The 25,052-nt window shown below is 49.2% G+C and overlaps 1 long non-coding RNA gene across 1 annotated transcript in view; it reads right to left on the reverse strand.

The window, feature by feature from the left end:
- Positions 1-25,052, reverse strand: part of LOC130356111 (uncharacterized) — a 64,228-nt gene that overhangs the window by 320 nt on the left and 38,856 nt on the right. The window contains exons 2-5 of the long non-coding RNA XR_008888786.1: positions 14,922-15,006; positions 1,701-1,762; positions 1,414-1,466; positions 624-743 (exon numbers count right to left, since the gene is read on the reverse strand). This is a non-coding gene — a long non-coding RNA (uncharacterized LOC130356111). The remainder of the gene's footprint in view (positions 1-623; positions 744-1,413; positions 1,467-1,700; positions 1,763-14,921; positions 15,007-25,052) is intronic.

Consider the following 25,052-nt stretch of genomic DNA (forward strand, 5'->3'; position numbering starts at 1 on the left):
CTGAAATTAAAAAATACATAAATGGAAAATTAGTCCAAATACAAAACTCTCTCTTTGTTTATTGGTCTCAGGCTAGACAATCGGATCCCTTTTTCAATAGAAAAAAAAAGGACAACCAAGATACCTTTTTTGGGGGGTTTTAACATACAACCACTAAATGAAATTATTATTGTACTCAATTTTTCCATTCTTAAGGGCAAACTTTTAAACATAATGAACTACTATGTTTGCCTTGCTGGAGGTCTTTACGGTTGCAGAATTTTTTGGGGTCCGCTTCTTAGACTATTTTTTCTTTGAACTATCAGTATCCTGTTAATGGAAATTTTTTAAACTAAATATAGAAGGTGCAATTTTTCATCATATTTAAACAAAAAAAAATAATAATAATAATTGCTCAGTAAATTAACTTATAAAAAAAAAAAGGATACACTGTGCTGATGGTGTAGTGATGGTCATATGAACCAATCACATTACCAAAAGACTTAAAAAAAATATGTGGTTTTAATTTTAAACATCTAAGATTTTGTGAAATTTTTAAAATATCCAATGTTATATATAAATATTTTTGGAAATCTGTTTAAAATTTTTTTACAAAAATAAAAATGTTAACATTCTCTTCATACCTCAGTAGTGGACATATGTTGGGTCCTTTCCTCCTCTTTGTCCGTGTCCTTTGCCCTTTGTCCTTTCTCCTTTGAAACTTCAACAGGCAATTATGTAGGTGTTGTCTCCTGTCCACTAGGCTATTAAAAAATTAAATAAATGGTCAACCCCCAAAAATTTTTTTACAAGGGTAAAAAAAAAAAATATATATAAACCAAAATTTATAAAAAATACAAAAATATACATACAGACACTGCTGGGCTCTCTGTTAAAGAGGTATTCCAGGATTTTTTTTTATTTGACGATGCTACAAGGGCTGTAAAGTTAGTCTAGTTCATAATATAGTGTCTGTACATGTGTGTGATGGTTTTCTCACAATTCCTCTGTGATTTTCACTCCAATATTTATTTTTACCAGCATACATAATGACTGTTGTCTCAGATTTTTCCCAGCTTGCAATGCGGCCGAGACCTGACTCACTAGTCAGCTGATGACAGGGAGCCTGTCTGCTTCAATGGGTGGAGGGATCAATCTGCAACTAATGCAACAGCTGTAGGCATCCTGATTGAAAACCACAGGTCTGCAGCTCATTTATGTTTCAATGGGTGGGGTGGCTGATGTGTGGGAAGGAGGAAAATTGAATCATGGGATTTGTAGGCAAATAAGAAAACTGAAAACAGGAAATACCAGTTCACAGAAATCTAGCCAAAGTGTTATGGTAATCTCACAACATAGCTATTTAGCCCAAGACAAGCGCAGATCCTTCCTAAGCATGTCCATTACTGCCTGCCAGGTACGTACTAAAATCACCTTATGCTGGATATCCCCTTTAAGATTAGATCTGGAAGATCTGGGCTTGGAGTCTGTATAGGTATGAAAAAAAATATATAATTATAGATCCTAGACCAGTGGTCTTCTACCTGCGGACCTCCAGATGTTGCAAAAATACAACTCCCAGCATGCCCGGACAGCCATTGGCAGTCTGGGTATGCTGGGAGTTGTAGTTTTGCAACATCTGGAGATCTGCATGTTGAAGACCACTGTCCTAGACCATAAATTACAAGATTAAAACTTTAAGATTTTAAAATAAAATAAACCTATGGCCAGAAAATGGGTGGAGGTGTCACTGTCATATTCCGAAGAAGTCATCTTTGCCAATCTATAAATAATGTAATAAAAATTAAAATAAAAAATATTTGAAAAATGTAAACTCACATACATTAAGCAAACACATCATCCCACCATATACATTCATATAAAACCTATGATGCCTTAAAATACCCATATCTATAAAAATTGAGTTGGCTCTAAAATACCATTCTATACATTGATTTTTGAAAAAGGGTGCCTATTGCTATTGCCAATATTAACAACAAGCCTATTTCAAAGACCAAATTCCAACAGGCTCCCTGTTAAAAAAAAAAAACACTGCTGTATCCTTTATAACACCCAGAATTTAATATTGGGGGGGAGACCCTAAAATATTGCTGGTGTGAGCAATGGGGCAGTCCACCCATGCATTCCATGATGTGGAGGAGATAACATGCAATGAAAAAACAATATGGGGCACAACAGCTACTAAAAAAGGTAAAATCCAGCATATTTAACTCCTTAAGGACTCAGGGCGTATCGGTACGTCCTGAGCCCAGCTCCCGGTGTTTAAAACGGGGTCATCACACCGGGTCAGTCCCGGCTGCTAATCATAGCCTGGACCCTGGACTAACAGCGCGCGGCGCCGATCGTTGTGCCGCGCGCTGTTAACCCTTCAGACGCGGCGATCAAAGTTGACCGCCGCGTCTGAAAGTGAAACTAAACGCTTCCCGGCAGCTCAGTCGGGCTGATCGGGACATCGCGATAAAATCGCGATGTTCTGATCAGCTGGGACGCAGGCGGAGGTCTCCTTACCTCTCTCCGCGGCGTCCGATCGGAGTTTGATTGCTCCAAGCCTGAGCTACAGGCTTGAGCAATCGAGCCCCTATCTCGCTGATCCGTGCAGAGCTATGGCTTTGCAGGGATCAGCATAGGAGATCAGTGTGTGCAGAGCTATAGGTCCCTATGGGAGCTATAACACTGCAAAAAAAAAGTGAAAAAAAAAGTTAACAAAGGTCATTTAACCCCTTCCCTAATAAAAGTTTGAATCACCCCCCTTTTCCCATAAAAAAAAACTGTGTAAATAAAAATAAACATATGTGGTATCGCCGCGTGCATAAAAGTCCGATCTATAAAAATATATCATTAATTAAAGCGCACGGCCAATGGCGTATGCGCAAAAAAATTCCAAAGTCCGAAATAGCGTATTTTTGGTCACTTTTTATATAATAAAAAAATGAATAAAAAGCGATCAAAAAGTCAGATCAATACAAAAATGGTACCGATAAAAACTTCAGAACACGGCGCAAAAAATGAGCCTTCATACCGACCTGTACGCGGAAAAATAAAAAAGTTATTGGTGTCAGAAGATGACAATTTAAACGTATTGTCACGATTCGGCTTACAGGTTGTGGATCCACTGTCTCAGCGAGGGATTGGCGTGGACCGTGCTGGTGGACCGGTTCTAAGAGGCTACTGGTGTTCACCAGAGCCCGCCGCAAAGCGGGATGGTCTTGCTGCGGCAGTAGCAACCAGGTCGTATCCACTAGCAACGGCTCAACCTCGCTGACTGCTGAGAAGGCGTGGGACAGAAGGACTAGGCAGAGGCAAGGTCAGACGTAGCAGAAGGTCGGGGCAGGCGGCAAGGTTCGTAGTCAATATGGATAGCAGGAGATCAGGTAACACAGGCTTGGACAACACTAAACGATTTCACTGGCACAAGGCAACAAGATCCGGCAAGGGAGTGCAGGGGAAGTGATGTGATATAGGCAGGGAGCAGGTGGAAGCCAATTAAGCTAATTGGGCCAGGCACCAATCATTGGTGCACTGGCCCTTTAAGTCTCAGAGAGCTGGCGCGCGCGCGCCCTAGAGAGCGGAGCCGCGCGCGCCAGCACATGACAGCCGGGGATCGGGACGGGTAAGTGACTTGGGATGCGATTCGCGAGCGGGCGCGTCCCGCTGTGCGAATCGCATCCCCGCCGGCAATGTCAGTGCAGCGCTCCCGGTCAGCAGGTCTGACCGGGGCGCTGCAGGGAGAGAGACGCCGTGAGCGCTCCGGGGAGGAGCAGGGACCCGGAGCGCTCGGCGTAACACGTATATGTCAGGATTCAGCCGGCTGGAGGTGGATCCTCTGTGTCAGAGAGGGATTGGCGTGGACCGTGCCGGCGGACCGGTTCTAAGTTGCTACTGGTATTCACCAGAGCCCGCCGCAAAGCGGGATGGTCTTGCAGCGGCGGTAGCAACCAGGTTGTATCCACCGGCAACGGCTCAACCTCTCTGACTGCTGAGATAGGCGTGGTACAAGGGATTAGGCAAGAGCAAGGTCGGACGTAGCAGAAGGTCAGGGCAGGCAGCAAGGATCGTAGTCAGGAACACTGGCTTGGGATACACAAGGAACGCTTTCTCGAAGCACAATGGCAACAAGATCCGGCAAGGAAGTGAAGGGGAAGTGAGGTTAAATAGACAGGGAGCAGGTGGAGGCTAATTAGACTGATTGGGCCAGGCACCAATCATTGGTGCACTGACCCTTTAAATCTTAAAGAGTCGGCGCGCGCGCGCCCTAGGGAGCATGGCCGCGCGCGCCGGGACAGAACAGACGGGGAGCGAGTCTGGTAAGCGGGCCGGGATGCGAATCGCGAGCGGACGCGTCCCGCATCGCGGACCGCATCACGGCTAGGGACATTATCGCAGCGCTCCCGGTCAGCGGGTCTGACCGGGGCACTGCGAACAGGAGAGCGCTGCGAGCGCTCCGGGGAGGAGCGGGAACCCGGAGCACTCGGCGTAACAGTATACAGTTTCCTGCATGTAGTTATGATTTTTTTCAGAAGTGCGACAAAATCAAACCTATATAAGTAGGGTATCATATTAATCGTATGGACCTACAGAATAAAGATAAGGTGTAATTTTTACCAAAAAATGCACTGCGTAGAAACGGAAGCCCCCAAAAGTTACAAAATTTAATTTTTTCTTCAATTTTGTCGCACAATGATTTTTTTTTCCGTTTCGCCGTGGATTTTTTGGTAAAATGACTAATGTCACTGCAAAGTAGAATTGGTGGCGAAAAAAATAAGCCATCATTTGTAATTTTATGTGCAAAATTTAAAGCATTATGATTTTTAGAAGGTGATGAGGAAAAAATGAAAATGCAAAAACGGAAAAACGCTGAGTCCTTAAGGGGTTAATCAAAATTGCATGAATAAAATCACATATAAAAGCATGCAAGGTGTACCAGGATGGCTGCATGGGCACTACAGACACTATCCAGCATGTAAAAAGAAAATTGCTGCCATTTACTCACAGAAAACATGTAGAAGAGGTGTATAAAGATGGCTCTCTGATGGCTTGTCTGAGCATGTTCAGAATCTTCTGGCACTTTAGAAAGGGTGTGGGGTGGGAGGGGTGTTGGGTGGGGACTTTAGGATGCGCAAAGTAAAAGCGTATATGGTTTTCCCGTATGGAACCGTATACTTGTGCGTTTCCCATTGACGTCCATGTTAAAAAAAACGTATGCGGTTGCAGTATGGTTTTCAAACAGGACACAAAACTGTGGTCAACTACGGTTTTGAGTACCGTTAAAAAACGTATATTGAAACCAAACTGTCTGCAACCGGATGCATTCGGTTGCATACGGTTTACAATTATATGTCTATGTATACGGTTTTCAGTATGTTCCAATACGTTTTCAATGATGAAACCGTATACGGGAACCGTACTTGAAAAACATGATGTGAACCCAGCCTTAATGTCCTTCAACCTTTCCTGATACGTTTTATCCTTCAACCCCTGTACTAGTTTAGTAGCTCTTCTCTGAACTCTCTCCAAAATAACTATATCCTTCTGGATACGGCATCCAGTACTGCGCACAATACTCCAAGTGAGTACCAGACTGTGTGCAGACTGTGGTGTGACTGGTGTACATTTATATATGCCGCCTGCATAGTCGCCATACTACAGTGATCCCACAACTTACAATGGCCTTAACATACAATAGTTTCAACATAAAATGGTCTTTTCTGGACCATTGTAACTTGAAACCAGACTCATCATACAATGCTACGGACAGATCTGCAAAACGTGTCAATGGCTGGAAGAACTGACCAATTAGAATGGACTTTCACTGGTAAAACACCTGTATTACTGAAGCGTATGCACTGAATTCCTGTCTGGTAGTGCCCCCTACAGTACAGGGAGGTATTACATGTTCTGTACTGCTCTTAACCTATGCCACAGTTACCTGCTCCTTTTGGACACCAGGTGAGGGCAGCTCCATGTTACCAGTGGCGTTGCTAGGGTTGGTGTCACCCTGTGCGGTAGAAAATGGTGTCACCCCCATATCTCCCCCCTCCCCCCAGTAAGTTTTTAGCCTGTTGTGACAGACACCACTGTTGTAGCGCATTGTGAGAAATTCCAGTATAATAATCAGATCTACCAGTTGCCACAGAATAGGAAAGTGTTAAAGAAGTTTTCACCATTGAAATATACAGCTCCCAGAATTACTTAAAGGGGTACTTCACTGGAAAACATTTACTTTTATATCAACTGGTGCCAGAAAGTTAAACAGATTTTTAAATTACTTCAATTTAAAATCTTAATACTTACAGTACTTATAAGCTGGTGTATGCTCCACAGGAAGTTGTGTAGTTCTTTCCAGTCTGACCACAGTGCTATTTGCTGACACTCTTTTTTATTATAAAAGTACAAAACTTTACAAAACACAAAACAAGTTCATTTCACTGTAACAAAATTAACAAAACTGAACATAAAAACAAACTATCCGTCTCAAAATAACAACTTAAACCTTCCTAACCGGCCAGCCTAGATAAACCAAAAATAAATGAATAAATAAATCATTACCTACTATAGTCCAACACACACACACACCTAATGAACGTAAATAAAGCTTTCTTCGCTGGGATCAAAAACTAAAAATATCCAAACTAGGAAACACAACCACACTGCCCCGCCCCCCCCCCCCCCCCCCCAATAACAAAGCAAAAATATGGCTAGCTGCCGTAACAAAAATAATCCAACTTGGATAACAAAATATATATATATATTTCTATACATATATACATATATACACACACATATATATATACATATATATATATATAAACATACATACACACTTTTTTTTTTTTTTTTTAACCTCCCTCTACACACACACACATATACCCACAAACAAAAACTAATCCACACTGGGACACAAACATAAACACAAACATAAACACAAACATAAATATAGTGATATAGTATAGTAACTCTATACTATAATAACTGAAAACTGTTCCGACTGCCTTTCTCTCAAATTAATTATGACATCATACAAATAATAAAAATAAATAAAATAAAATACATTTTATACATAAAACCATACAGAATATACATAACAAACAACTCAATAAGACAGAAAAACAACCTATACTAAACTATCCCATCACCCACCACCCCCTCTGGACATGGGTCAGAGTCCATAGGTCACAGTTTTTATCCACAACTGACCCATACCAGACCCCCAAAATAGTACCCACTGCAACAGTCCAGTCCTGGGTACACATCACCACCACCCCCCCCCCCCAAAAAAAAAAAACACCCAACCTAAAATACACCCCTACCCACCTAATGTAAACAGAACAATATATACAAAACAATATATACATACTCTACAACAAAGCAATATTAACAGTACAATACACCAAAACCACAAGGCCCAAGTTTGGTTGCCTGCAAGCCCTCTACAATCCATCCATAGAAAAAAAACAAAAGGCTAAGGTGACATGCATAGCCCCCAGCAGGAAGAAGGATGGCAATCCTGATAAAATGAAATTTAAATTCCTCTCCCTATCAACCTCTAAGATATATACACCCTAAGATATATACACTATCCCTGGCCAAAATAAGGTACTTCACCTTAAGGGCCTAGTACCTAGGGCACATCAAAAGAAAAACCTCTCCATAGGAGAGAAGCCCTACTGGTACCAAGACTGCCATACTCCAAAGACCTGATCTTCCCGAGGTCACCGGTGATATTCCTACAGACCTCCACCTCGGAGAGGATTTTCTGTTGGGTCGACACTAAACACCGTGCACTCCACGTGTGGTACCTAACCACTAAACTAACTAAGAATAAAGTGCCCTGGGTGGCCGAGACCGGGGCACTTTATTCTTAGTTAGTTTAGTGGTTTAGGCCCACTCCGGATAGGTAAGGCCAGCAAGTTGACTCCAGCCGATGGAAGCGCCCACCCGGTTGTAAACCCCTATATTAAAGGGACAATGAAGCAGGAAGTGGTCCATGCTTTCCAGCGTGTCCCCGCACTCTTCTCGGGGACATCCCCGGTCATCAGAGTTCCTACACTTCAGGTTGTCCCTTACATATAGCTTCCCCTGAAAGCAGCGCCAGGCCAAGTCCCAAAACTTCTGGGGGATCCTTTTCATGTTCAAAAGATACAACCCCACCCTCAGATCCCGACCTGGGCAGTCCCTGAGCGCCAGAGGCTTCTGGAAGTGGGTCAACAGAACCTGTTTGTCAAGGAACTGCCTTGACTGGGTCCTGATCTCCCACACTCCCAGACCCCACCGACGTATCGCCTTCAGAGTCGGGGTAGCGTAAGCCGGAAGATATCCATGGGGCGTACGGAGGTCCTTCACTCGCCCTCCTCTCTCCCATTCCTGGAAGAAAGGCCGAAACCATTCCCTGCAGGAGAGTACCCATGGAGAAGCCCTCTCTGAGGTTTGCGATGTTGGCTTTCAAGAAGGTGTTCGTAAAGAACACCACAGGGTTTACCATAGATAAACCCCCTAGTCTGCTTGTGCGGTACGTAACCTCCCTCTTGACTAGGTTCATCATGTTCCCCCATAACAGTTGGAAAAACAGGCTGTAGATCCTAGTGTAGTAAGCATCTGGCAAGATACATACGCTGCCCAGATAGATAAACAAGGGGAGCAGATACGATTTGATCAGGTGTACCCTTTCCCTGAGGGTCATAGACCAACCCTTCCACTGGTCCACCTTCTGAGCGGCATCCTGGAGCTTACCATCCCAGTTTTTGGTGGGATAATCATCCTGGCCGAATGTGATGCCTAAGACTTTTGCTGATTCTTGGGGCCCTGAGAGGGTGTCCGGGAGATCAAACGTGGGATCCCCCCTCCCAGCCAGAGACTCTCACACTTATCCCGGTTGATCTTAGACCCGGATGCCTCCGAGTAGCGGTCCACCTCCGACATCACCACATCGACCTCCTCTCTCTCGAGGAGACGAAAATAGTGACATCGTCAGCGTACGCCACCACTCTCTGGGCGACAGCCGGCTCCGTCAGACTCATCCCAACTCCCGCCAATGGCCCACAATCTACCCTCCGGACGAAGGGATCGATTGCGAACATGTATAAAAGCGGGCTCAAAGGACAACCCTGACGGACTCCGGATCCCACCTCAAAAGAGCGGCCAGACCACCCGTTCACCAGCGGGAAACTCTGCCCCTGCATACAAGATCTTAAGCCAATTAACAAAAGTAGTTGGTAAGCCATATCTCAGGAGGACGGACCATAGGTACTCGTGGTTCACCCGATCAAATGCTTTGGCCTGATCCAAGGACAGCAAGTACCCCTTCCAAAGACCTGCACTACTCCGCTCCACTGCCTCCCTGACACTAAGGACAGCACTTAAGGTGCTTCGGCCTGGAACAAACAGAGCAGTGCTGAGCCCCCGAAAGGAGCCGGGGTGCAAACTTCACCAGCCGATTAAACAGTATCTTAGCCAGAAGCTTCCTGTCTGTATTGAGAAGAGCTATGGGCCTCCAATTCTCAATACGGCTAGGATCTTTACCCTTTGACAGAAGAATCAGGGCTGACCTCCTCATTGACTTCGGCAGAGTGCCCGAGGAGAAACACTCATTGAATACCTCAGTCAAGAGGGGAGCTAAAGACTCCTTAAAGGTCCTGTACCACTCGGATGTTAAGCCATCCGGACCTGGTGACTTCTTGGGGGCGAGCCCCTCGATCGCCAGTCTCACTTCCTCTTCCCTGATTTCTTCTGCCAAAACATCAAGAGAGGGATCTACCTCTGGCTCAGGAATGGTTTGAGCCAGGAAAGCCGACATCCTGTCTCGATCTAGATCCTTCCTCCCCAAGAGGTGCGAGTAGAAGGATCTGACGACCTCCAAGATCCCTGATCTGGACCGATTCAGAGATCCTGTACTATCAATCAGTCCTGAAATGACTTTACTACTCACTGACATCTTACAGTTTCTGTAAGGGTCGGGCGAGCGGTACTTCCCGAAATCCCTCTCAAAAACCAAAGATGTGTGCCTATCGTACTGACACCCCATCAGCAAGGATTTCACTCTGGAGATATCCTCTCTGCTACCTCCAGTCGAGACGAGAAGCTCGAGTTTCCTCCTCAGACCCTGATACAGGCGGTACCTGTTCAGGGACCTGAGGCTCGAGAGCTGGCGGAAGAACCCCGCAACCCGCTTCTTGAATATCCTCAAAGGACTGTCTTATCTCCGCTTCCTCCAGGAGGGACGAATTCAGCTTCCAATAACCTTTTCCCATCCGAGGGGTCTCTGAAACATTCAGGGAAAACAAAATCATACAGTGATCGGAGAACTCCACCTCAACTATGGACACTGCGGAAGAGACGGCTTCCTCCTTTAAATAAAACCTATTTATCCTAGACCTGCGACTACCTTGATGATAGGTGAAACCTGTGTGGCCCGAGGGGCTCCGGATGTGGGCGTCCTCTAGGCGAGCTTCTCTAGTTATGCTAATCAGTGCCACACTATCGCAAGTCAGCGGACCATTGGAGCCTCTCCTATCTTGGGACCTCGTGACATTATTGAAGTCCCCTCCAAAGATCACTTGCCGACTTGTAAAAAGAAAGGGCTTAATCCTCATAAAGAGATCTTTACGGCCCCGCTTAGTTTGCGGGGCATAGATGTTAATGATCCGAAGCTCTTTTCCCTTCATGAAGACATCTAAGATCAGGCACCTCCCCATTTCTAATTCAATAACACGTCGGCATTCAACAGGAGCGGTAAAAAGGACCGCCACCCCACTATACGGCTCAGCCGCAAGAGACCAGTGGGAGGGACCGCGCCTCCACTCTCTTCTGGCTTTTACCAGGGAGGCTAGATCTGCCAACCTGGTCTACTGTAAAAAGAAAATGTCGGCTTCAACACGGCCGAGAAAATCAAGGGCTGCGAATCTAGCCGTATCTGACTTTATGCTGGCACAGTTAATAGATGCCAGCGTCAATGGGGTGAGTGCCGCCATACAGGGTGATTAAATTAGACGGCCACACCCTTTACTTTTTCTTTTCCTTCTTTTTAGCCCCCTCATCCCCCGAAGAAGATGAGAGGGCAGGACCACTCTTAGTTCCTTTTTTTGATTCAGTTTGGTCCATTTGATCCCCGTCTACGTCTGGCCCTGGTCTAGCCCTGCCCTCCAAGGAAGGAGCCTTAATAGGACAGGGCCCAGTTCCCCCCAGAGGCTCCTTCTCCCTAGGCACCCCGCCCTCACCTTCCCCCTCCAAGGAGGGGGAGGAGAAGGTATCGAGGACGAGGTACCGGTTTGACAGGTCAATCAGAGGGGGGGGGGGCAATCAGGCTTCCATTTTGGACCTGGCCCGTAGTACAGGGAACAGAGGGCTCTGACCTCTTCTTTCTCCCTTTCCTTTTGCCCTTGTCTTTCTTTTTAGGCCTCTCTCCACTCTCCTCATCCACAATTTCATAGTGGGAGGAATCGGAAGTGTCGGCCATATTGCCCTCCTCTTTGTGCAGCCTCCTGACCTCCTCATCCAGCACGTCCTCCTCCAGGGCTTCAGTGGTTACAGGGCCAGCTTCAGGAGCAGGGGCCGGAGCTACCCCCGCCACCTGGGCACTCTCCAGCTCCCTACTCCTCCTCCGATTTTCCTCCCGCCTTAGTTTGGCGGGGCCCTTTTTCCTCCTCACTAGCCCTGTTGCGCCCCCATCCCTGCTCATACCCTCCCCAGCCGAGGCAACTTCACAGCTCTCCTCAGCCGGAGCGGCCGCTGCACGGGCGAAGGCGCTAGGACAACGGCTGAAAGGGTGTCCGAGGACACCACACAGGTGGCACCGGATCTGCCTACAGGATGCGGCCAGATGACCCACCCCACCACACAAAGCGCAGACCTGCACAGTACAGGCTGCGCTAAAGTGGGTGGGGCTGCCACACCTGTGACAGACCTTAGGCTGCCCCTGGTAGAAGACCTGGATCCTATCACGTCCAAGGAAGGCGGCTGACGTAATGTGGGCAACTGTACTCCCTGAACGCTTGAGTTTGGCGGAAAACGTCCAGGCCCCGGACCAGATCCCGTGCTCATCTAAGTTTTTCTTGGGCATGTCCGTCACATCCCCATACCGACCAAGCGAGGTCATAATGTCATAACAAGAAAGCGACTCGTTACGGGTCAAAACGGTCACTTTCTTGACAGAGTTCTGACGGGAAATCGCCTTTACGGCGAAATCCCGCCAGCCGGGCTCGTTCTTCGCCACTTCGTAGTTCGACCAGAAGAGTTCAAGACCCTCTGGCTGAACGAAACTGACGTCAAACTCAGACGAACCGTAGGGGTGAATCAGGGCAAAGATGTAATTCGCCCTGAATTCCATCTGAAGGAGGAGCTCAACCACTTTTGCGCGAGGTGGGCACACATCCTCGCCCCTCCAAATCAGACGGACCACATTCCTACGGTTATTGTCCTGCCCGGGTGTCGGGAGGGACCAGACCACCTCCCCATTTCTCTCTCGGAAAGCCCCCAAACCATGCCTCTCTATCCAGAAAGACAGGTCGACCTCACCCCTTCCCTCTACCTGGATCGACCTGTCACCCCTGCGTAGAGCCTCCAGGAGGCGCTGTTGCAAGAGGCCTCCAGAGCCGGACGGAGACGGGGACCCCCCTGAACCCCCGGCAGCGACATTGGCATAGCTCCTAGGAGCAGTCACTACCGGGGGGGGGCAGCCGGACCAGACCCAGAACCAGACCCAGAACCACTAATAACACCATTCACACCACTACTCTCATCATCTTTCTTCCCATCCATACCACTACTACTCCCACTATCATTCACTCCACTAACTCTCCCACATACACTCCTCTCATCCACGACACTTCCACACTCAGCATTCTCACATCCAGCACTCTTATCCTGACTAACAGTTTCTGGGCTGGCTGGGACTTGTAGTGTTGCAGGTTTTATTACACTCTTTTTTTCTGGCTTAGCTGCCGTGGTCGATGCTGATAGTTTTTTCTCCATAGCTGAAGTCACTTCCGGAGTCTGGGGCTGCCCCTCCGGGCGCACCCCAGCTCCTCCCACAGTGCCAGCACCTACTTTTCCCGACCGCACGGGTTCTGTGGATGTTGCCGGCGCCCGGACACTCCCCCCCCTCACAGAGGAGTGCCCCACAGCGCCCACAGAATACACAGTACTCGGAGGACCGCCCCCCGAGCACACAGACCTACCATTTTCCTCCACCGGCACCCGGACACTCCCCCCCCCCTCACAGGGGAGTGCCCCGCAGCGCCGGTAATGCCCATAGCACTCAGGGAACCGCCCCCCGAGCACACGGCAGCATAGCTTGCCTCGCCACTGCCCACCATGAGCCCATCCTGCCCATCCCTACCGGCAAGATGGGTGGGCTTCACATCTATTGCGCCCTCTGCCTTTGCTGACGCCATGCTGTACCCCCCATGCTGGCTCCGTTCCACCACAGAAACGGGGTCTGGCAGTCTGGGGGGGCCCAGCAGCCTGAACCAGCTTTGCAGCTGGCCCAGACTGCTGGAAAGGAACAAATACATATTGTACAGATTCTTGGGTCTTTTGCTTCTTAGCTTTCCTCTTCACTGCCACATCATCACATAATTCATTCCCAAAAGTAAAATTCTGGAGGTGGGCTGGGGACTCCTGCATGACTATAGCCCTCAATAAGCCCCCAGCCTCACTCTCCACATCATCCACCTCGCTGTCACTGGAAGGAAGCGCCACCTGGGCCGGTTCAATGTAGCTGTCCTGGGTGGTCTGGGTGTCACAGGGAGCAGCCACAGGCACAGCATGTCCCTCCACCCTCTCCTCCTCATCACCTCCATCCTCACTTTCTTCACCACCTCTACTCTCCCCATCATCCACCTTCCCTGGGGATTTCATGGCGGTAAACCGGTCTCCATTCACCAGCTTTTCCCGGAAAAGACCGCTCCCATCCAGGATCTCGGCTCTCCTCTCCTCCAGCTTTTCTATCTCAGCCTTCAGGGCTGTGATTTTTTTCCTCAGCTCTGGCTTGTTCCTCCTGGGCCCAGATTTTGCCAGATTCTGAGTCCCGCGCAGGTCTTCTCTGGCAAACCTTAGCTCCTTACCACACCGCTAAAACTCTGAAAAGCGTGCTGTCATGCGGGAACAGAAGGTCTCGCTGGATTCCTTGGGCCCTCTTTCTGCCCACATCTCAATGGTCTTCCTCCTCGCCTTCTTTCCACCAGATCTCTGGCTGGCAACCGTTGCCGGAGGAGCAGAGCCTGCATTGCTGCAGACTCTGCTAGATCTTCTTCCTCCGGCCGGAACATTGGCTGTTGCAGTTATCTCTCCACTCCCCGCCAGCCTGGAAGAACGAGGAGTGGAGGCCCGAGACTCCATGCAGGGAGGCTCTCCTGAGGAGCCTGCCACGCTCCTGGGAAAGGCTGATGTAACACCTGCTGCTTTGCCTCTGGAAGTCTGGAGGAGCTCAGAAAGGGACACACCCGCTCGCTGCACACACTGAACTTCTCTGGACTACAGGAAGTGCTCTCTGCTGACACCTCTGTCCATGTCAGGAACTGTCCAGAGCAGGATAGGTTTGCTATGGGGATTTGCTCCTACTATGGACAGTTCTTGACATGGACAGAGGTGTCAGCACAGAGCACTGTGGTCAGACAGAAAATAAATTAAAAAAGAAAATAACTTCCTGTGAATCGCTTATACAGCAGCTAATAAGTACTGGAAGGATTAAGATTTTTAAATAGAAGTAATTTACAAATCTGTATAACTTTGTAGCACCAGTTGATAAAAAAAAAAAAATGTTTTCCAGTAGAGTACCCCTTTGAGCAGTGGTGAGGTTATGCTGGGAGTTGTAGTTTCACTCACCATAACTGTAGAACTGACAAGTGAGGAGAATGTACAATGGTATCAGTGACTACTGGTTACGTCTCCTCTATAGTCTTTCCTTATCTAATTCAGATGGTACATACCGCCAGGACTTGTTCCAGCTAAAACTTCTGTCTGTAGAATGTGACGCCCAGACGTCTCCTCACTATGTCAGCGCATTCTCATCCTCTATATGAAAACAATTATTATTATAAACCTGACAGACACTGTATCCTCTAAATATAATACTACTATACACTACACTCTTTGATTATAAACCTTCCATACACCGTACCCACTGAATATAATACTACCACACACTGTACATTCTGAATATAATACCAACACATACTGTACCCTCTGAATATAAATCTGCCACATACTGTACCCCTGAATATAATAACGCCACACACTGTACCCACTGAATATAATACTACCACATACTGTACCCTCTGAATATAATACTACCACAAACTGCGCCCTCTGAATATAATACTACCACAAACTGCGCCTTCTGAATATAAATCTGCCACATACTGTACCTTCTGAATATAAATCTGCCACATACTGTACCCTCTGAATATAAATCTGCCACATACTGTACCCCTGAATATAATACTACCACCCAATGCGCCCTCTGAATATAATACTTAGAGATGAGCAAACTACAGTAAATTCAACTCATCACAAACTTCTCGGCTCGGCAGTTGATAACTTTTCCTGCATAAATTAGTTCAGCTTTCAGGTGCTCCCGTGGGCTGGAAAAGGTGGATACAGTCCTAGGAGACTCTTTCCTAGGAATGTATCCACCTTTTCCAGCCCACCGGAGCACCTGAAGGCTGAACTAATTTACACAGGATAAGTCATCAACTGCCGAGCCGAGAAGTTCGTGACGAATCGAATTTACTGTAAGTTCGCTCATCTCTAATAATACTACCACAAACTGCGCCCTCTGAATATAATACTACCACAAACTGCGCCCTCTGAATATTATACTACCACCCACTGCGCCCTCTGAATATAATACTACCACAAACTGCACCCTCTGAATATAATACCACAACCGCAGTAACACCCCTCAACATCCGTTAGCTGATGCTATTACCACGGGAGGGGGGTATTGGTGTTGTTGCTAGTGGATGATGGGGGTGCTACTACTGGGGGGGTGTTGCTGGAGGATGATGAGGGTGCTACTGGCCATCCCCCCTGGCAGTATCACCCCCATCATCCATTGGCAGGATCATCTTTCTGGCAGGAGCACCGCCATCATCCACCATCAGGATCTGCTGATGGAGGTGCTGCTGGGGGGGGTGTTGCTGGTGGATGATGAGGGTGCTACTGCCAGGGGGGGAGCATTAGGTAGGCAGCAGCTCCCCCACATTAGGTAGGTAGCAGTTTCCCCACATTAAGTAGCATCTTTTCCCCACATTAGGCAGCATAGATTCCCCACATTTGGTACCAGTTCCCCCACATTAGGTAGGTACCAGTTACCCCACATTATGTAGCAATTTCCCCACATTAGGTAGCACAGATTCCCCACATTAGGTAGCAATTTCCCCACATTAGGTAGCACAGATTCCCCACATTAAGTAGCATAGATTCCCCACATTCGGTAGCACAGATTCCCCACATAAGGTAGCATAGACTCCCCACATAAGGTAGCATAGACTCCCCACATTTGGTAGCACAGATTCCCCACAATAGGATAGCATAGACTCCCCACATTAGGTAGCATAGACTCCGCACATTTGGTAGTAGTTTCCCCACATTAGGCCGCAGGTTCCCTTGCAGGTTCCCCACAATGGGTCAAAGTCTCCCCACAATAGATCGCTGGTTCAACCCCACCCCCCCCCCCCACACACACACACACACAATAAAACCACATACAACACAGAGAGACACACACACAAACACACACACACACAGAGTCACACAGTCACACACACACTCAGAGAGTCACACAAACACACACAGTCACACACACACAGAGTCACACACACAGAGTCACATACACACACACAAAGTCACACACACAGAGTCACACAGGCACACACACACAGAGTCACACACACACACAGTCACACACACACAGAGTCACACACACACAGAGTCACATACACACACACACAGTCACATACACACAGTCACACACACACACAGAGTCACACACACAAACATAGATAGAGACAGACATAGAGACAGACACACACACTCACCCATCCAGCGCAGCGCTCCTTCTCACTGGGCGCCCTGCGAGTGACGTAACTGACGTCCTCCTGGGCGGCCATGCGGTGTGACGTCAGGCCGGCGCAGACGTGGGAGCGGAGGCCGGGCACAGTGCTGGTGAAGGTGAGGGGGAGTGTGATGACGGACGGGCGCACAGTGCAGGTGAAAGGGGGGGGGGGTTGCTGACGGACGGGCGCACCACACACACAGCGCAGGGGGGGGGGGTGCTGACGGATGGGAGGCCAGTCGGGCACAGATGGGGGGTGTCGGTGTAGCTGGGGAGGGGGGTGGTTGCTGCGGGTCGTCTTGGTGTCACCCCATTAGTGTTACGCCGAGCGCTCCGGGTCCCCGCTCCTCCCCGGAGCGCTCGCAACATCCTCGCTACTGCAGCGCCCCGGTCAGATCTACTGACCGGGTGCGCTGCGATACCGCCCCCAGCCGGGATGCGATTCGCGATGCGGGTGGCGCCCGCTCGCGATGCGCACCCCGGCTCCCGTACCTGACTCGCTCTCTGTCGGTCCTGTCCCGGCGCGCGCGGCCCCGCTCCCTAGGGCGCGCGCGCCGGGTCTCTGCGATTTAAAGGGCCACTGCGCCGCTGATTGGCGCAGTGGGTCTAATCAGTCATTCACCTGTGCACTTCCCTATTTAACCTCACTTCCCCTTCCCTTCCTTGCCGGATCTTGTTGCCATCGTGCCAGTGAAAGCGTTCCCTTGTGTGTTCCTAGCCTGTGTTCCAGACCTCCTGCCGTTGCCCCTGACTACGATCCTTGCTGCCTGCCCCGACCTTCTGCTACGTCCGACCTTGCTCTTGTCTACTCCCTTGTACCGCGCCTATCTTCAGCAGTCAGAGAGGTTGAGCCGTTGCTAGTGGATACGACCTGGTTGCTACCGCCGCTGCAAGACCATCCCGCTTTGCGGCGGGCTCTGGTGAAAACCAGTAGTAACTTAGAACCGGTCCACTAGCACGGTCCACGCCAATCCCTCTCTGGCACAGAGGATCCACCTCCTGCCAGCCGAATCGTGACAGTAGATCCGGCCATGGATCCCGCTGAAGTTCCACTGCCAGTTGTCGCCGACCTCACCACGGTGGTCGCCCAGCAGTCGCAACAGATAGCGCAACAAGGCCACCAGCTGTCTCAACTGACCGTGATGCTACAGCAGTTACTACCACAGCTTCAGCAATCATCTCCTCCGCCAGCTCCTGCACCTCCTCCGCAGCGAGTGGCCGCTTCCGGCCTACGACTTTCTTTGCCGGATAAATTTGATGGGGACTCTAAGTTTTGCCGTGGCTTTCTTTCACAATGTTCCCTGCACTTGGAGATGATGTCGGACCAGTTTCCTACTGAAAGGTCTAAGGTGGCTTTCGTAGTCAGCCTTTTGTCTGGGAAGGCTCTGTCATGGGCCACACCGCTCTGGGACCGCAATGACCCCGTCACTGCCTCTGTACACTCCTTCTTCTCGGAAATTCGAACTGTCTTTGAGGAACCTGCCCGAGCCTCTTCTGCTGAGACTGCCCTGCTGAACCTGGTCCAGGGTAATTCTTCCGTTGGCGAGTACGCCATCCAATTCCGTACTCTTGCTTCCGAATTATCCTGGAATAATGAGGCCCTCTGCGCGACCTTTAAAAAAGGCCTATCCAGCAACATTAAAGATGTTCTGGCCGCACGAGAAATTCCTGCTAACCTACATGAACTCATTCATCTTGCCACTCGCATTGACATGCGTTTTTCCGAAAGGCGTCAGGAGCTCCGCCAGGATATGGACTTTGTTCGCACGAGGCGTTTTTTCTCCCCGGCTCCTCTCTCCTCTGGTCCTCTGCAATCCGTTCCTGTGCCTCCCGCCGTGGAGGCTATGCAAGTTGACCAGTCTCGCTTGACACCTCAAGAGAGGACACGACGCCGCATGGAGAATCTTTGCCTGTACTGTGCCGGTACCGAACACTTCCTGAAGGATTGTCCTATCCGTCCTCCCCGCCTGGAAAGACGTACGCTGACTCCGCACAAAGGTGACACAGTTCTTGATGTCAACTCTGCTTCTCCACGCCTTACTGTGCCTGTGCGGATATCTGCCTCTACCTTCTCCTTCTCTACTAAGGCCTTCTTGGATTCCGGATCTGCAGGAAATTTTATTTTGGCCTCTCTCATCAACAGGTTCAACATCCCTGTGACCAGTCTCGCCAGACCCCTCTACATCAATTGTGTTAACAATGAAAGATTGGACTGTGCCGTGCGTTACCGCACGGAACCCCTCCTAATGTGCATCGGACCTCATCACGAAAAAATTGAGTTTTTGGTCCTCTCCAATTGCACTTCCGAAATTCTCCTTGGACTACCGTGGCTTCAACGCCATTCCCCAACCCTTGATTGGTCCACAGGAGAGATCAAGAGCTGGGGTACTTCTTGTTTCAAGGACTGTCTTAAACCGGTTCCCAGTACTCCCTGCCGTGACCCTGTGGTTCCTCCTGTAACCGGTCTCCCTAAGGCTTATATGGACTATGCTGACGTATTTTGCAAAAAGCAAGCTGAGACTTTACCCCCTCACAGGCCTTTTGACTGTCCTATTGACCTCCTCCCGGGCACTACTCCACCCCGGGGCAGAATTTACCCTCTGTCCGCCCCAGAGACTCTTGCTATGTCTGAATACATCCAGGAAAATTTTAAAAAGGGGTTTATCCGCAAATCCTCCTCTCCTGCTGGAGCTGGATTTTTCTTTGTGTCCAAAAAAGATGGCTCCCTACGTCCTTGCATTGATTACCGCGGACTTAATAAAATCACGGTAAAGAACCGCTACCCCCTACCTCTTATCTCTGAACTCTTTGATCGCCTTCAAGGTGCCCACATCTTTACCAAACTGGACTTAAGAGGTGCATATAATCTCATCCGCATCAGGGAGGGGGACGAATGGAAAACTGCATTTAACACCAGAGATGGACACTTTGAGTATCTGGTCATGCCCTTTGGCCTGTGCAACGCCCCTGCCGTCTTCCAAGACTTTGTTAATGAAATTTTTCGTGATCTCTTATATTCCTGTGTTGTTGTGTATCTGGACGATATTCTGATTTTTTCTGCCAACTTAGAAGAACATCGCCAGCATGTCCGCATGGTTCTTCAGAGACTTCGAGATAATCAACTTTATGCCAAAATGGAGAAATGTCTGTTTGAATGTCAATCTCTTCCTTTCCTAGGATACTTGGTCTCTGGCCAGGGACTACAAATGGACCCAGATAAACTCTCTGCCGTCTTAGATTGGCCACGCCCCTCCGGACTCCGTGCTATCCAAAGTTTTTTGGGGTTCGCCAATTATTACAGACAATTTATTCCACATTTTTCCACTATTGTGGCTCCTATCGTGGCTTTAACCAAGAAGAATGCCAATCCTAAGTCCTGGTCTCCTCAAGCGGAAGACGCATTTAAACGGCTCAAGTCTGCCTTTTCTTCTGCTCCCGTGCTCTCCAGACCTGACCCATCTAAACCCTTCCTATTGGAGGTTGATGCCTCCTCAGTGGGAGCTGGAGCGGTCCTTCTACAAAAAAATTCTTCCGGGCATGCTGTTACTTGTGGTTTTTTTTCTAGGACCTTCTCTCCGGCGGAGAGGAACTACTCCATCGGGGATCGAGAACTACTGGCCATTAAATTGGCACTTGAGGAATGGAGGCATCTGCTGGAGGGATCAAAATTTCCAGTTATCATTTTCACCGATCACAAGAATCTCTCCTATCTCCAGTCTGCCCAACGGCTGAATCCTCGCCAGGCCAGGTGGTCGTTGTTCTTTGCCCGTTTTAACTTTGAAATTCATTTTCGCCCTGCCGACAAGAACATTAGGGCCGATGCTCTCTCTCGTTCCTCGGATGCCTCGGAAGTAGAGGTCTCTCCGCAACACATCATTCCTCCTGACTGTCTGATCTCCTCTTCTCCAGCCTCCATCAGGCAAACTCCTCCAGGGAAGACCTTTGTTTCTCCACGCCAGCGTCTCGGGATTCTCAAATGGGGTCACTCCTCCCACCTCGCAGGCCATGCGGGCATCAAAAAGTCCTTGCAACTCATCTCTCGTTTCTATTGGTGGCCGACTCTGGAAACAGATGTTGTGGATTTTGTGCGGGCCTGTACTGTCTGTGCCCGGGATAAGACTCCTCGCCAGAAGCCTGCTGGTCTCCTTCACCCTCTGCCTGTCCCCGAACAGCCTTGGTCTCTGATTGGTATGGACTTTATTACAGACCTACCCCCATCCCGTGGCAACACTGTTGTTTGGGTGGTCGTTGATCGATTTTCCAAGATGGCACATTTTATTCCTCTTCCTGGTCTTCCTTCAGCGCCTCAGTTGGCAAAACAATTTTTTGTACACATTTTTCGTCTTCACGGTTTGCCCACGCAGATTGTCTCGGATAGAGGTGTCCAATTCGTGTCTAAATTCTGGAGGGCTCTCTGTAAACAACTCAAGATTAAATTAAACTTCTCTTCTGCTTATCATCCTCAATCCAATGGGCAAGTAGAAAGAATTAACCAGGTCCTGGGTGACTATTTACGGCATTTTGTTTCCTCCCGCCAGGATGACTGGGCAGATCTTCTACCTTGGGCCGAATTCTCGTACAACTTTAGAGTCTCTGAATCTTCTGCTAAATCCCCATTTTTCGTGGTGTACGGCCGTCACCCTCTTCCCCCCCTCCCTATTCCCTTGTCCTCTGGTTTGCCCGCTGTAGATGAAGTGACTCGTGATCTTTCCACCATATGGAAAGAGACCCAAAATTATCTTTTACAGGCTTCATCTCGCATGAAAAAGTTTGCCGATAAGAAAAGAAGAGCTCCCCCCATTTTTGCTCCCGGAGACAAGGTATGGCTCTCCGCTAAATATGTCCGCTTTCGTGTCCCCAGTTACAAACTGGGACCACGCTATCTTGGTCCTTTCAAAGTCTTGTGCCAAATTAATCCTGTCTCTTACAAACTTCTTCTTCCTCCTTCTCTTCGTATTCCTAATGCCTTTCATGTCTCTCTTCTTAAACCACTCATCATCAACCGTTTCTCTCCCAAGCTTGTTTCTCCCACTCCTGTTTCCGGTTCTTCTGACGTCTTCTCAGTGAAGGAAATACTGGCCTCCAAGACGGTCAGAGGAAAAAGGTTCTTTTTGGTTGATTGGGAGGGCTGTGGACCTGAAGAGAGATCCTGGGAACCTGAGGACAACATCCTAGACAAAAGTCTGCTCCTCAGGTTCCCAGGCTCCAAGAAGAGGGGGAGACCCAAGGGGGGGGGGTACTGTTACGCCGAGCGCTCCGGGTCCCCGCTCCTCCCCGGAGCGCTCGCAACATCCTCGCTACTGCAGCGCCCCGGTCAGATCTACTGACCGGGTGCGCTGCGATACCGCCCCCAGCCGGGATGCGATTCGCGATGCGGGTGGCGCCCGCTCGCGATGCGCACCCCGGCTCCCGTACCTGACTCGCTCTCCGTCGGTCCTGTCCCGGCGCGCGCGGCCCCGCTCCCTAGGGCGCGCGCGCGCCGGGTCTCTGCGATTTAAAGGGCCACTGCGCCGCTGATTGGCGCAGTGGGTCTAATCAGTCATTCACCTGTGCACTTCCCTATTTAACCTCACTTCCCCTTCCCTTCCTTGCCGGATCTTGTTGCCATCGTGCCAGTGAAAGCGTTCCCTTGTGTGTTCCTAGCCTGTGTTCCAGACCTCCTGCCGTTGCCCCTGACTACGATCCTTGCTGCCTGCCCCGACTTTCTGCTACGTCCGACCTTGCTCTTGTCTACTCCCTTGTACCGCGCCTATCTTCAGCAGTCAGAGAGGTTGAGCCGTTGCTAGTGGATACGACCTGGTTGCTACCGCCGCTGCAAGACCATCCCGCTTTGCGGCGGGCTCTGGTGAAAACCAGTAGTAACTTAGAACCGGTCCACTAGCACGGTCCACGCCAATCCCTCTCTGGCACAGAGGATCCACCTCCTGCCAGCCGAATCGTGACAATTAGGTTGGTGTCACCCGTTGCGGGCCGCACCCCCCGCACCCGGGTCGCAACGCCACTGCAGGTTACTTTTATTGGGACAATGGCCCTCATTTACTAAGAGTGTTGGGTTTATCTCTGAGAGTTTCCTAATTTACTCTGTGTATTTTTCTCCCTGATTTACTAATGTGTCGCACGGGAAAAAAAATTGTGTCGCATGGGTTGGAAATTGTGTCGCAGGATAAACTGTATATATGCCCCCAGCACAGCGCTATCATATACCCACCGCAGCGCAAGTAGAGATATATATGCCCTCCTCCGCACAGTGCTATTATATACCCCCCGCAGCGCATGTGTACATATATATACCCCCCGCACAGCGCTATCATATACCCGTATATATATATATATATATATACCCCCCGCACAGCGCTATCATATACCCTTGTATATATATATATATATATACCCCCCGCACAGCGCTATCGTATACCCCCTGCAGTGCATGTAGATATATATTATATATGCTCCCCGCACAGCGCATCTATATACATATGCCTCTGAAGCGCTATCAATGACTAATGCAGTGGTCTCCAACTTGCGGACCTCCAGATGTTGCAAAACTACAACTCCCAGCATGCACGGACAGCCGTTGGCTGTCCGGGCATTCTGGGAGTTGTAGTTTTGCAACATCTGGAGGTCCGCAGCTTGTCAATGATAGCGCTTCAGAGGCATATGTATATAGAAGCAAAGTGGGGACCAGACATATAGCGTTATCTGGCCCCCACTTCCCTTCTATACACAATCCTCAGCAAACACCAGAGCTGCCCCATCGCCTCCCCCATCCCCGGTGTTATAATTGCCTGTTCCCGGCCCGGGTCCACGATCATTCTGGCTTCGGCTCTGTTGCTGTGCGCTGTCACTGTGCGCACTGACGAGTGATATCCCCAACGCACGTCGTAATGTCATCATCAGTGCGCACAGTGACAGCGCACAGCAACAGCGCCGAAACCCGGCCCGGGTCCACGATCATTCTGGCTTCGGCTCTGTTGCTGTGCGCTGTCACTGTGCGCACTGACGAGTGACATCCCCAACGCACGTCGTGACGTCATCGTCAGTGCGCACAGTGACAGCGCACAGCAACAGCACCGAAACTAGAATGATTGTGGACCCGGGCTGGGAACAGGTAATTATAACACCGGGGATGGGGGAGGCGATGGGTCAGCTCTGGTGTTTGCTGAGGATTGTGTATAGAAGCGAAGTGGGGACCAGATAACATTATACGTCTGGTCCCCACTTCGCTTCTATATACATATGCCTCTAAAGCGCTATCATTCACAAGCTGCGGACCTCCAGATGTTGCAAAACTACAACTCCCAGAATGCCGGTACAGCCAACGGCTGTTCGTGCATGCTGGGAGTTGTAGTTTTGCAACATCTGGAGGTCCGCAAGTTGGAGACCACTGCATTAGTCATTGATAGCGCTTCAGAGGCATATGTATATAGATGCGCTGTGCAGGGAGCATATATAATATATATCTACATGCGCTGCGGAGGGTATATGATAGCGCTGTTCGGGGGTATATATATGTATGTACACATGCGCTGCGGTGGGGGACAAGACATATAGCGAAGCAGGGGGCAAGATATATAGAAGCTGTGGGGACATATACAAAACACCCAGCGATTCTATATATCTTTCCTCACCGCAGCTCGCAGGGATCCCTGAATGGCTCTTCGGTACGGGCCATTCAAGGATTCCGGCGGGGAAAATGAAAGTAAAACACATCGTACATCGCAGGGGAGCGGACCATGCCCGCTCCCCTGCTTAATAATTTTTGATCGGATTGGGTTTCAGAAGTGAGACCCGATGCGATCAACCCCTTAGCCCCTGTACTACTACCCCCAACATGGAACAGGCCCTATTCCATGATGGGGGTAGGATTCACTCGGTTTTCAGTCATTTCCCGACAGCTCAGAGTTGTCGGGTTTTGAGTGAAGAAAACTTCATAGGTTTTCCTGTGAGTTTTTCATCATACTCCGAGTGTTTTTTCTTTTTTGTTGGGAACACACCCCTTTTT

The sequence above is a fragment of the Hyla sarda genome, chromosome 2 (assembly GCF_029499605.1).
Source record: "Hyla sarda isolate aHylSar1 chromosome 2, aHylSar1.hap1, whole genome shotgun sequence".
Lineage (NCBI taxonomy): Eukaryota > Metazoa > Chordata > Amphibia > Anura > Hylidae > Hyla > Hyla sarda.